This window comes from Hemiscyllium ocellatum, chromosome 5 (assembly GCF_020745735.1).
Source record: "Hemiscyllium ocellatum isolate sHemOce1 chromosome 5, sHemOce1.pat.X.cur, whole genome shotgun sequence".
NCBI classification, from domain to species: Eukaryota; Metazoa; Chordata; class Chondrichthyes; order Orectolobiformes; family Hemiscylliidae; genus Hemiscyllium; species Hemiscyllium ocellatum.
The window spans coordinates 22,042,838-22,055,306 of NC_083405.1; the positions used below are offsets into that span (position 1 = coordinate 22,042,838).

General features: G+C 39.8%; 1 non-coding gene across 1 annotated transcript; it reads left to right on the forward strand.

Annotated features, from left to right (window-relative positions):
- The first annotated feature begins 10,689 nt into the window (after window positions 1–10,689).
- LOC132816265 (U6 spliceosomal RNA) lies at window positions 10,690–10,798 on the forward strand. Its single transcript, XR_009644761.1, has one exon. It is a non-coding gene; the product is annotated as a U6 spliceosomal RNA (small nuclear RNA).
- Window positions 10,799–12,469: the final 1,671 nt, after the last annotated feature.

Below are 12,469 nucleotides of genomic sequence, written 5' to 3' on the forward strand. Positions count from 1 at the left end.
TAACTAGTCTCCCATGGGGAACCTTGTTGAATGCCTTACTGAACCCCATTTACATCATGTCCACCGCTCTGTCCTCAACAATTCCCTTTATTACTTCTTCGAAAAACTCATGATTTCCCACGCTCAAAGCCATGTTGACTATCCCTAATCAGTCCTTGCCTTTCCAAATACAGGTACATCCTGTCCCTCAGGACTCCCTCCAATAACTTGCCCACCACCGACGTCAGGCTCACCGGTCTATAGTTCCCTGGCTTGTCCTTACCACCCTTCTTAAACAGTGGCACCACGTTAGCCAACCTCCAGTCTTCCAGCACCTCACCTGTGACTATCGATGATACATATATCTCAGTAAGAGGCCCAGCAATCACTTCTCTAGCTTCCCACAGAGTTGTAGGGTACACCTGATCAGGTCCTGGGGAATTATCCACTTTTATGCATTTCAAGGCATTAAGCACTTCCTCCTTTGTAATTTGGACATTTTTCAAGATGTCACCATCTATTTCCCTACATTCTACATCTCTTCCAGGTCCTTTTCCACAGTCAATACTGATGCAAAATACTCGTTTAGTATCTCTCCAATCTCGTGTATTCTCTTCCTAGTTACCCTTTTGTACTTAATGTATTTATAAAAACCCTTTGGATTCTCCTTAATTCTATTTGCCAAAAATATCTCATGTACCCTTTTTCCCCTCCTGATTTCCCTCTTAAGTATACTCCTATTGCCTTTATACTCTTCTAAGGATTCATTTGATCTATCTTATAGATATGTATAGCATATCTATACATATACTTCTAGGAGAAAGTGAAGACTGCAGATGCTGGAGATCAGAGCTGCAAATGTGTTGCTGGAAAAGCACAGCAGGTCAGGCAGCATCCAAGGAGCAGGAGAATCGACATTTCAGGCATGAGCCCTTCTTCAGGGGCCACAGAAGACTCCTGTCTACCTTTCTTACCTTTTCTGGAGTTAACCCATCTCTGTGACTGTATCTGCAACTTTTCCCCCTTCCTATAACTGCCATCCATCACATGCCCTTGCTCTTGTAAATTCCTGATTGTCTCTAACTATCTCTTCAACTGATCCATTCAATCTGATAGGATTTGTAACCAAATGCATTTATTGCAGATATAATCTTCAGTAACACAAACTCTCCCTAACCTGCCACATCCAACAAGAAGAACAAATCACTCTACTAAGGACCATTTTTGCTTCTTTCAATCTAAAGACCCAGAAAATAGCGCTGTCTTTTTCTTCTACAGAACACTGCATCAGACTAACTTAATATTTGTGGCTTTTCTTTTTAAGTTTAATCAAGAGTCATATCTCAATAAAACATATAGTCATGACAGAGCACACTCTACTCAGTACTGCAGATTTACTGTAAGGCCACACTTAAAATATTCACTTATCTGTTTCTGTACTGTCATCTCTCCCAAAAAGCTTCCTCCAAGATTAATTGTGAATTTCACTGTTTGTTAATTTTCCCAGATGCACTCCAATATCCAGCGATACATGAGTTCAAACAGCAAAGGCAGTAACTGTGCAGGCTCACTGCTGTGTCAGTGTGGGGTTTTTCCTCTCTCTCTCTCTCTGTCCTGCACTGACCTCACCATGTGCTGCCTTTGTCTGTTGCTCTCCCTTTTAAAAATGTTGTTCTTTTGACTTCTTTTTCTCCAAAGTTCCAAAACAATGCAGCAGCATATAAACCAGTAATTGCTGCTCCTGGAATTCGAGGAAATCACCCCTAACACCTAAAATACCTCAAAAAAGGAGCAGCATGTTACAGTCAGATATCATTCCCATCGTCCATCTTGGATTACCCAGAATCATTCTAGAGTAAGTCCGATCAAAATCTTCTAGGCACAGGATCAGGATCTGGATTAGCAGTGCTGGAAGAGCACAGCAGTTCAGGCAGCATCCAAGGAGCAGTGAAATCGATGTTTCGGGCAAAAGCCCTTCATCAGGAAGTTTCCTGATGAAGGGCTTTTGCCCGAAACGTCGATTTCGCTGCTCCTTGGATGCTGCCTGAACTGCTGTGCTTTTCCAGCACCACTGATCCAGAATCTGATTTCCAGCATCTGCAGTCATTGTTTTTACCACAGGATCAGGATATCTAGCTAACTGATATCCTAGACATTACATTGCCTTAGGAGGAGAATATTCCCATTTCCACAAGGTAAAATTCAGCTCATGGGCTATACCAAGGTTACAGTTCAATGCAATTAACAAATGGTGTTGAGAAAATGACATTAAATTCTTTTGCAAGCAAAGAAACTGTACAAAAGCTATATTCCACTTGAGCCAGAAATATTCACTGTTTATATTGTCATGCTTTCATCTCTCTACAGTATAATTTCAGACTGACAGAAAAGTAAAATGTCATGGTGTACATTTCTGTTAATGTGAATTAAGATATCCATATTAAATTCTGATATTGCTCAATCATTATTGCGTATGTCATATAAGGAATCTAATTTTTGACACTAGTTCTTGAGACCATATGTGATGGCTTGACGTTGACCCAGGTAATATTTTTGAGCAATTGATATGTGTGCTTGATTTGTATCCAAACAAAATTCAAAAATGGGCAGTTGCAGAAAGAAAGGCAACATTAAAAATATGATTCATATTAATTGTCATTCATACTTTGATCATTTTAACAATTTGAATAAATTGAAACTAAATCTAAACAGATATTAAACATTTTTAGACTTGTTTCCATTTTAAATATATTTAGTTATTGAAAACAAAATCAAATCAGTAACACCTCCAATATTTGGTTCTAATAATCTTGGTCTTTAATCCCTGAGAAACTAGACTTAACTTTCACATGAGGTAAGCCAAGAATTATGGGATCGACTTTTACATGAATGTTAACAACATTTTATTTGGGCTGAGTACTTTACTGAGAGGTGTTTGGATTATTCATTGGATTAGGCCTTTGCGGGTTAGATCAGCATTTGTTGTCCATCATTAATTGCCTTCTTAATGACAAGGATCTGAAGATAAAGAAACAAGATAGCCACATCATATCATGGTATTCTCCCATTTCTTCATGCAAATTAAAAATGAATGCAAAATTCAAAATTAGTAATATTAAACTCTTGAGTGTTAAGAATGGTAAAAAATTGAATCAAGTTAATTCAATTTTCTGGTACAGTGGGTATAAGGATTTTAAAACATTTTCATTAAATGTCATAAAAATGATGAAGTGCTTGGAATTTTGAGCATCTCAATATCCAAAAACAAAAGAATTTGGAATGTAACAAATATTCTAAATTACGTTCTCCAACTAATGAGTTCCTGATGAAGGATTTTGACTGTTTATCTTTTAGAATTGTTTGTCCTTATTACAGATTTTTTAAAAAATGTATCTTACTGTAATGAAGATGTGGGTATACTCTAAGAGAGTTAACAACAGCAGAACTAGCGGATACAGAACCAAGTATTCTCAATAAGACAACAATGTGACACTTGGTCGAACAATTCAATTAGCTCGTTGCCTGGAGACAAAAAACAAATTCGAATTTGGCCAATCAGTTTAAATTATAAAAATATCAACCTCCAATTCAGTTTGAATTGAGTGTATTGATAACCTTAAAAGCCAGTGACACAATCTGATGCTCTGGGGTATAAGACTGGGTACTCCAGTTTCCTCTCACAGTCCAAAGATGTGCAGGTCAGGCGAATTGGCCATGTTAAAATTGCCCATAGCAGTAGGTGCATAAGTCAGAGGGTGGTGGTGGGGGGTGGGTTGCTCTTCGGAGGTCGGTGTGGACTTGTTGGGCCAAAGGGCCTGTTTCCACACTGCAGGGAATCTAATTAATCTAATTTTTCTAAAAATTGAACAGTTGAGAGGAGAACTACCAAGCCCAGCATGTAAACAGACTGCCTGAAAAATAGCTCTCTTAAAAAGGTACCTTTTCTATCAGTAATCTGTGATGAAAAAATTCCTAAGCAGAAGAAAAGAAGACACAGAAATATCCGAATAGAAGAACGAAAACTGTCTGGTTTTGTTGCTTAGTAAATCTTAATTGGGAGCTTTGTTGGACTAGTTTTATAGAAGGGAAGGTGAAAGATAGGTTAGAGGAAGAAATGGTAAGTAGTTGTTAGTTAATAATTCTCTGTTATACTTTAAGAAATAAAGTTGTTAATTTTTACTTTAAATAGTTCTTAGCCATTCGAATTTGCAGATTACTGCTTGGGAGAAATCTTAGCTGCGTTGCTGGTTTTAAATTAAGGAGGAGGGTTTACCCCTTGTTGTAACACTTAGCTTATTAGAATTAATGCATGGTGTGTTTTGTTTCTGTTTGATGTAGTTAGTTGAGTTTCTTTTTCTAAAATGGTAATTGTAATTTTTTTGTGTGTTTTAATGCCACACTGAGTTTGGGTTCTTTACAGACTGGTTGAGAAGAAAGCAAAATCAAGGACTGTCTTCAAATACTATTTATTATTAGATTAGATTAGACTAGATTAGACTTACAGTGTGGAAACAGGCCCTTCGGCCCAACAAGTCCACACCGACCCGCCGAAGCGAAGCCCACCCATACCCCTACATTTACCCCTTACCTAACACTACGGGCAATTTAGCATGGCCAATTCACCTGACCCGCACATCTTTGGACTGTGGGAGGAAACCGGAGCACCCGGAGGAAACCCACGCAGACACGGGGAGAACGTGCAAACTCCACACAGTCAGTCGCCTGAGGCGGGAATTGAACCCAGGTCCCTGGCGCTGTGAGGCAGCAGTGCTAACCACTGTGCCACCGTGCCGCCCATTATATATTAACATTAAGTGCTATAAAACATAATACCAGGCTGTGACTTATGGGTCAGATTTAATTCATCTTTTTCATGTGTGGAAGACCATGTGCTCTGTTTTTTTCCTTCCAAACTATCTTCCAGAGAATTCCTACCTAGCTGTTTCACTCCACTATTCCATAGAATTCATATTCAGTGACATGCAATGCCTGGAGGTCATCACAAGGTTCCTTCAAGGTCCTAATTACCTTACACAATAAGAGATGCTGGACTTTGTAAAATTATATTGAAATTGTAAATATGTCAAATTAGAAACACAGAGACAAGACGTTGAGGTTTATTTATTGTGAAAGTAATAAACAATTAGTAACTTTAGCTTTGTGCACACTACTTGCACAAATTAATTGAGGACATTGGTTTGAAAGCAACTTTACCCCTCCTCAAACTATATTTGGAACCCTATCATATTGTGATTGCTATTCCTCCAAGAGGATCCTTAACTATACAATATTTCCTTAATCCTACCTCATTACATTACAAGATCTAAAATAGCCTGTTTGTAGTTTTGCAATGTGCTGCTTTAAGAAATAATCCTTCATGCACTCTTTAAATTTGTCTTCTAAGTTACCCTTGACCATTTGGTGTATCCAGTCAATTCACAGATTAAATTCTCCCAAGAAAATTGCAGTGGTTTTCTGACACATATTGATTATTTTCTAACTTATATTTTATCCTACAGTGAGGCATCTCTTTAGGGTCCTATTGATATCGCCCATTCATGACTTCTTTCACTTCCTATTCCTTATTGCCATCCAAACTGATTTCACATCATGATGTATTGCATTTACATCACAAGTCATGACTGATGTTTTTACTAACAAAGCTACCCTATCTACCTTCTCCGTTTTGCCTAATTCTCTCGAACATCGAATATGCTTAAACTTTGAGGTTACGGACTTGGCTACCTTACAACCACTTCTCCCTAAAGATGGCTATCCAGTCATATTTATTTCTATCTTGTTACAAATGCTGCATGCATTCAGATAAAGAGCCTTTTCCTTTTAATCAGTATTACTTACTCTGGTTCTAATTTCTGCTGCATATATTTTCTAACCCTTCCAGCCACACTTTGATTATTGTTCACTTCATCACTACCCTTCACCTTTACTTTCTCGTGTCTTCTTGATTTTATAAACTTCCCTTCCATTGAATCCTTCCCTCCCCATTAATTAATTTAAAACCCTATCTACAATAATGTTAACGCAGTTTGCCATGGTTCTTGACTTAGCATGGTTTGAACGTTTTCTCTTTCCCCAGTGCTAGTGCTAATGCCTCATGAATCGGAACCTATTTCTCCTAACAATCTTTCAGCCCTGCATGTACTTCTCTAATTTATTTATCATATGCTAATTTGCATGTAGCTCAAATAGTAATCTGTTACTTTTGTTATTCTACTTTTTAGTTTAGCCCCAAGATAGTCATCATCCCTTATTATTCAGAATAATCCTGAACTCCCATGCCTACTTCACTCACTGTCATATCCTGTTCTATCTTATCATGGACTGAATTTTTTGGATGGGTGCTTACCTTCAAAGTTTGTGCTAGAACATGCAACCCCTCTGACACCTCTGCCACGTTTCCATGCACTTCATGATGGACCCTCAGCATCTCCATCTTATGGACAACTCCTGTGGCTCATCGTCCAAGTGAGATTCAACGTCTGGGTCACCTCCAGCATCCCTTTGACTGGCAAAGGCCTGCTCCATCTCCATCGCTGGCAGCTGGACATGTGAGTATGATGTATCACATCATGCTTCTTTTCCTTCTGTGGCGTGATTCCCTTCTGTGGTGTTCATATCTGACCTGGTGCAGCGACCTCTGAGGCTTCCTCTTCCACCTCTGTAGTTCATGTGAAATCCTGTATGTAATAGTGGATCTGCACAGGAATCAGAAACAGGAATGGCTTACTTCCATCTTGAACATTAGGGTTCAGATAGATTTCCACACAGCAACACCGTGGGCACTGTTAGATGTTACCCAATGTTCACTTGTCACTATTCCTAACATGGATCCAGTCAATCATTACCAATGGATGAGAGTGTTTGTGAGTAGATGTCATCAATTCCTCATTAGTGCAACCAGCAAGACATCATGCACTTCCCCCTAACCTCCCTCTTATCATGTCTCCCCCAGTGGAATTACAACTCATTACAAGCAAGCTCAAGAGCACTTCCTCCAGTAGCATGGAATTGGACACTGTCTTCAACTAAAGCACATGGCTATTATCATCCAATTCACAAATATAAACCTGTAACATTGGGCAAGATCTGCTAAATCACTGCAACCATTCTTTCCCTCTTGAGTTCAGAACTTGACACGCTACAGAATTTGCAGTGCCAAATTGACACTTTCACAATTCTTGCCCCTACACTAAAAGAAATTCCTTCACTAGGCCCTTTCGTAGTACACTGTGCTACCAGTGCATCAAACCTATCTCAGATTCTGATCAGCTCCCAACACAAGACCTACACTGAACCTTCCACATCCCTCCATGCTTGCAAATCACCTAAATGGGTCTTACTCACCCTTTAAATGAGTTGCTATGACATCCTTCTGGGACAAGGCCTGCCATGGTAATGTCCAGATTTCCCACCCTCCATGAGCAGCCCCTTCTCAGGATGACCCATTGGCCAAGAACCCTCTCAGCTGCCTTCAATTGGCTGACCAGCGTATTATTTGGAGTCAGAAGTCAGTGAATGATATACTTCCTGGTCAGTCTCCTGCCCACTGTAGCAGGATATAAGTACTTACCTTGCCTCTCCTTTAATATCAAAAGAGGAGGGAAATTGCTTTAAATTACAAAGTAAGCTAAAGAGTTAAAATATTCACTGATACTCTGACAAGTATGTCAGAAATAACCAACGCAGGGTAAGTGGAACCAACCTCAGCTGTCAACATCCCAGACAAACACCACACATACATGGAATTCATCCAACATAATTACTTAGGCATCCTCCATTTGGTTCATTTTTCTTTGTTTTAATTTTGAAAATCAAAGTTTAATAGGTAAATTTTAATAGATTAATTTTTCAATTTTGTGTTAAAAATTGTGTTTTGACATTGCGTATGTACCAGATGGGGGATGCTTTCCATAAGGTAATTTTATCATTCATTGGGTTCTACTGACTGAAATATGTGGTCTGGAAGTTAAAATGTCTACTGCTGAAGTGAAGCAATAAACAGAAAATTTTTTAAAATGTGTATTTCTTTGATAATTTTCAAAATTTCCAATTTTTCACATAACTTCAGTCAGTGAGGAGTGAGAAGTCCAACTGATAGAAATAATTGTGAAAAGTAAATTTTGGACAAACTTTGTCAGCCTGTTATCAGAATCTCTCATGTGATGGCTATCCTGTCAGTATTCGCTGTACATTTCAACAGATGCTCAGTTACGTATTGCCTGCAAAAAAAAATTACTGAAAAGGTTTGAGAACAGAGCTTGAGCAAAACAACTTCCAACTGGAAGCTATTTGTTGTAGCAACTGGAAAAGATACAGGACATCTCAGAAATCCCAACTCGATGAGGACCTGGGAACGGCCTGGAAAGTTTAAACATCCCATGGGCAATTAGCCAGGCATTTAGAACTCTGAGTTAGAGGTGGAGATACGTGACTCACTTAGATGTCATATCTTCTAGTGTCTCATGTTTAATTATGAAATTGAACAGTCCACTTCCTGACTCACCCTACCACGCCTTGCCCACTTACCACACTCCACGTATTACCCTACCCTCCTCACCCACCTGCCACCCTAACCCCCACATCTTTTTAGGGTGTGGAAAGGTTGTAGTTCAGGAGTGGGTCACGATTATGAGTAAAGATTTGTACAGCGGGGAAAATATTAATGGATTGGGTGGATAATAGGAGGATGATTGTGGGTCAGTGGATGATTGTGACTTGAAAGGGTGCAGTTGAAATTCTATGTCGGGGAATTAAAGTGACTGGGTTAGCAGTATCGAAATGATTATTGGTCACAGTTCATGTGATTTCTGGCAGCAAGGCTGCACGAAAGTAGGCAAGTATGAGCAGCAATGGAGGGAGATGAGGAGGATTGTTTACAGGGCATAGGTGTAAGCACTCACCCCTCCTGGCTCAACAAGTGCTGGAAGGGCACTACCCTTCTAGCCCTAGTGTTTTTCACCTCTCTGCAGACATTTGCTTTCTCAAGCCTTGGTAAGCCTCTCAGCTATGAAATATAAATGACAATTGCAAGCTGAGGTTCACCACCTTCTTAACATATTTAAGTAACCAATCTGTCTCCAGAAAGCAGGTTAGACCCCTTCCCAACTTGCTTCAGTTAAACCTGGATGTAGGGAGTCCGAAACGGTTTGAGATTGTATTTCAGATTACTGAAATTTTAACCAACTACACCAACAATCCCCTCCAATGCATCAATCAACTTTAAAATTCTTCCTTATGTGTTAGTTGTTTCCTTCCACCCATACCAATTTGTTTCATTTGCCTAATCAGAATTTGGAAGAGTGTATTGATTAGCTACAGAATTAAAGTAGTCTGTATACCGAATGTGAAAATGTATTGTGAAATTCAAATGCAGGTTATAAAATGTTGCATTGACGGTTTAGTTGTAGAATAACAATAATCTAAATAAAGGCTTATAGCTAGCATGGTCCCCCCAGAAAGCAGATTGGAAGATGTGGGAAGTGAGACACCTATTGAGAAGTTAAAAATTAAGCAGTAGAAACCAAATGTTGTATACACTTCTTTTTAAGTTGAAGCAAGGAACATAATTTCTGCGATGATGCATACCCACATGAGCCAAAGTGACAACAAAAGGAAAATCACACCAAACCTTTGGGAAAATAAACTTTTTCACAATGCTGCCATTTTATGATTAACCATTGGCTGATTCCTTAGGCTATAAAAATACATAAGGTGATTTAATAAAGGGCAAACCTTCATGGGCGGCATGGTGGTTAGCACTGCTGCCTCACAGCACCACAGACCTGGGTTCAATTCCCGCCTCAGGCGACTGACTGTTGGGAGTTTGTACATTCTCCCCGTGTCTGCGTGGGTTTCCTCCGGGTGCTCCGGTTTCCTCCCACAGTCCAAAGATGTGCAGGTCAGGTGAATTGGCCATGCTAAGTTGCCCATAGTGTTAGGTGTATGGGTATGGGTGGGTTGCAGGTCGGTGTGGACTTGTTGGGCCGAAGGGCCTGTTTCCACACTGTAAGTAAACTAATCTAAAAAATTTCAGCAGCAAAACAACAGGAAATAATCATTACTATTGAAGGAGAGGATAATTATGGCTTTCATGTTGAGAAAGGAGATGAAAATAGGTGAGAACTATTCCAACATCCGAATCATCTACCAAGCCTTACCCAGCAATGAGACACTAATCACTCAGAACCAGCTCAGCTCAGTGGGATATGTAGATCATAAGTCTGACACCAGACTTCTGGAGCAACTGTTCTACTTGGGACTGAATTCAATCAGGAAACACCCCAGAAGGACAGCAGAAACATCTTAGGGACCTTAGCATCCCCAAAGAGGTTAAGGATCCCTGCTGATGCATGGGATTCCCTGGCTCCTGACTAACCACAATGGTTCATCCTCCAATAAATCAACAAACACATCAAGAAGTTTCATCAAGGATGTGCAGAAGGTATCTGAGGGATACTTAAACTTCCAGTCTACATGACTCTTAAGGGTCATATGGCCAAGTACATAGACCATGCATTGAATTTATCCTGGAAACTGAACTGGAACAGAAGCAAGTAATCCTCATTTCTGAGGTATTGCCAATGTTAGGAAGATATCAGAAAATTGAAGGCATCAAATTTCACACAGAACAACATGACTAAATTGAACTAAACACAGCAACTTCATGCACAGTAACTTTAATGAAGAATAATTACCTGTGATCACTAAAATATATGCTGAAGTTGGAATAAATCAGACAAGATTGGCATGGCACCTTTGCAAGGATGGTTTGCAAATTTGTGATGTTATTTTACTGCATGTGTTGAAATTAGGAAGTTAGTGTATGGTGCTGCTACCTGCAAAAATTGCAGGTACAATCCCTGACTTGGTAAAATCTTCTACTTTGGCAGTATTTCAGCCTCATACTCCTGATTTCTGACCTCCACTGGGGGAAGGACAAATTGAAAGACCACCTTTCTCGATTACGTCAGGTCCAGTCCAAATGGACAGTCTCTGATCCAAGCAGCCAAATGGAGTCATTGGACCTGACTTTCTGCCTCTCTTTGGAGTTATATTCATGCTCGAGTGATTCATCCATAAGAAGAATAGATTGTTATTTGTTCTCTTTCCTTTTCAATTTTTGTTTGTTAATTTATCAATGAAAATTGGAAACTTGTAGCCTCTTTCAATGTACCTGCAAATGATTGAATCAAAGAGAGGTATGAAGTGGAGGTGCTGGTGTTGGACTGGGTGGACCAAGTTCAAAATCACACAACACCAGCTCATAGTCCAACAGGTTTATCTGGAAGTACAAGCTTTTGGAGTGTTGCTCCTCCATCAGGTAACTAGTGGGGTAGGATCGTAAGACACAGAATTTAAAGCGAAAGATCACAGTGTCATGTAATTAAAACATTATGTTGAACCATCCTAGATTGCTGTTAAGCCTTTCATCTTTTAGAATGGGTTGCAAGTTTCAGTTCATTAATATGTAAATCACAGAAACTCTTTTTAAGTCACTCACAAACTTGATTGAGTTTTTTGAAGAAGTAACAAAGAGGATTGTTGAGGGCAGAGCGGTAGATGTGATCTATATGGACTTTAGTAAGGCGTTCGACAAGGATACCCATGGGAAACTGGTTAGCAAGATTAGATCTCATGGAATAGAGGGAGAACTCACCATTTGGGTACAGAACTGGCTCATAGGTAGAAGACAGAGGGTGGTGGTGGAGGGTTGTTTTTTAGACTGGAGGCCTGTGACCAATGAAGTGCCACAAGGATCGGTGCTGGGCCCTCTACTTTTTGTAATTTACATAAATGATTTGGATGCGAGCATAAGAGGTATAGTTAGTAAGTTTGCAGATGACACCAAAATTGGAGGTGTAGTGGACAGCAAAGCGGATTACCTCAGATTACAACAGAACCTTGATCAGATGGGCCAGTGGGCTGAGAAATGGCAGATGGAGTTTAATTCAGATAAATTTGAGGTGCTGCATTTTGGGAAAGTAAATCTTAGCAGGACTTATACACTTAACGGTAAGGTCCTAAGGAGTGTTGCTGAACAAAGAGACCTTGGAGTGCAAGTTCATAGCTCCTTGAAAGTAAAGTCGCAGGATAGTGAAGAAGGCGCTTGGTATGTTTTCCTTTATTGGTCAGAGTATTGAGTACAGGAGTTGGGAGGTCATGTTGCGGCTGTACAGGACATTGGTTAGGCCATTGTTGGAATATTGTGTGCAATTCTGGTCTCCTTCCTATCGGAAAGATGTTGTGAAACTTGAAAGGGTTCAGAAAAGATTTACAAGGATGTTGCCAGGGTTGGAGTATCTGAGCTACAGGGAGAGGCTGAACAGGCTGGGGCTGTTTTCCCTGGAGAATCGGAGATTGAGGGGTGACCTTATTGAGGTTTACAAAATTATGAGGGGGGCATGGATAGGATAAATAGGCAAAGACTTTTCCCTGAGGTTGGAGAGTCCAGAACTAGAGGGCATAGGTT